The sequence below is a fragment of the Pteropus vampyrus genome, unplaced genomic scaffold (genome assembly GCF_000151845.1).
Source record: "Pteropus vampyrus isolate Shadow unplaced genomic scaffold, Pvam_2.0 Scaffold49, whole genome shotgun sequence".
Classification (NCBI taxonomy): domain Eukaryota; kingdom Metazoa; phylum Chordata; class Mammalia; order Chiroptera; family Pteropodidae; genus Pteropus; species Pteropus vampyrus.
This window is the reverse complement of record NW_011888830.1, coordinates 6,483,670-6,485,407: the sequence shown is the minus strand read 5'-3', so window position 1 is coordinate 6,485,407 and position 1,738 is coordinate 6,483,670.

Genomic DNA, 1,738 nt, shown 5'->3' with positions numbered 1-1,738 from the left:
GAAATGAAGGGTGGTGGTGCATACAGTGTTGGCTTTCCCACTGAGAGGCTGGTGGAGCCGTGACGAGACAGAGAATGTTGGAGAGGGGGCGGGTTGGGGCTGGATTGGGGCAGACTGAACCTGTTAAATTTTAAGCCACTTCGTCAATATCTAGACAGTAGAGCCGGGCATGCAGAAAAGCGTTTGCAGTCCGCACCCCAAACAGGCAGGCTCGAGACCCAGGAAGAGCCGATGTTTAGTTTGAGTCTGGACGCAGGAAAAAAGCCAGTGTCCCAGTTTGAAGGCCATTAATGAGGTGGGAAGACTGCTCTCTGACTGGGGTGGGGCCAGCCTTTCTGTTCAAATCACACCTTACCTGATTTGATGAGGGCCACCCACGTTAGGGACAGCAATGTGCTTTACTCGTTTTATTGATTTAAACGTGAATCTCATCCTAAAATACCCAAGAATAGTGTCAGCCCGAATATCTGGGCACCCCGTGGCCCAGTGAAGTTGGCAGACAAAATTAATCATCACACCCAGGCTCAATTACTATTCCCTGTCCAGGATTTGGTGGACAGCTCCTTGGGCTTTAAGTGTGAATTGGATCGCTTTAAAAAGTCCCCTAGAATTCATGACTGGGATTTATAGGATATAAGCAAGTGAAACAAACACTTGTTTGTTTCCATTAAGAACTAATTGAAAAATAATGAGCTCTTTGCTGGAATGTCGCCATGGAATCCGAGTACAGCCCAGACAGAGGCTCAGCAGACAAGCGAGCCCAGGGCGTGGTCAGAGGCCTGACAGCCCTGAGCTTCTGCCTGATGTACGAGGTCGCTGTTTTCCTTTGGATTTTCTCTTTGCTCCAACACGGATCCGTTGACGTGGATTACTCCGTTTCACCTGACGGCCCTTGGGTGCCCTAAGCATTCTGAATGACAGAGGCGAGTGTAAGTGACAGCGAAGGCTGGAAGGAGCCGTGACACAGGCAGAGGGGCGGCTTCCTCTGCTCTCTGTTTGGCCCCGAACTTCCCCACCTCATTTTCAGCCCCCTATCCCAGCTGTTCCTCTCCCGCAGGCATCACACGTGTGCAGATGCTGACAGGTGCCTATAGGTGGCAGCAGCCCTCTGAAGCAGTGGCAAAGAAAGATGGATTTCTACCATTCACACGCTTTCTCTGAGGCCTCGGGGTGTGCCGTGGGTGTGTATGTTCACGCGAACTGCATTTTCCTCTCCAAGCGAGGAAGTGACTTTGTCCTGGTATGTGTTGAAATATTTATTTTCCGAAATAAAACTTATACTCGGGGTGCAGAGAAGAACAGGGGCAGCTCTCATCCTTTTAAACGTCCGGTCACATCTATTAACGACCAAGTGTACCCCTTGGTTTGTGACTCACGCTCCTAATATATGTCGAGCTCTTATCATGGTCCCACAGCTGTAGGAACAAGGACAGAACTAGGCCGTCTCCCCTATGGCCTGTAATCAGTTAAATGCAGATGTCCAAATAAATGTATCTCTCCCTACGCCTTCGAAGAAGATAATTTATATGGAATAAACAGATCGGTGAGCACATGCGCCCACATACAGATGGCTTGGCCTGATAGAAGTGTGTTCCAGAGGTCGTCGAATGGGAAGGTTCAATAACATCACATCTGTGGGGACACCTAAAAGCTGTTTAAGCCTTTCCCTGCCTTGAGCAGGGCAGAAAATTAGAGCAAGTGTTTTTCGTTTACAGCCAGCTTCCGGCAAACAATTTTA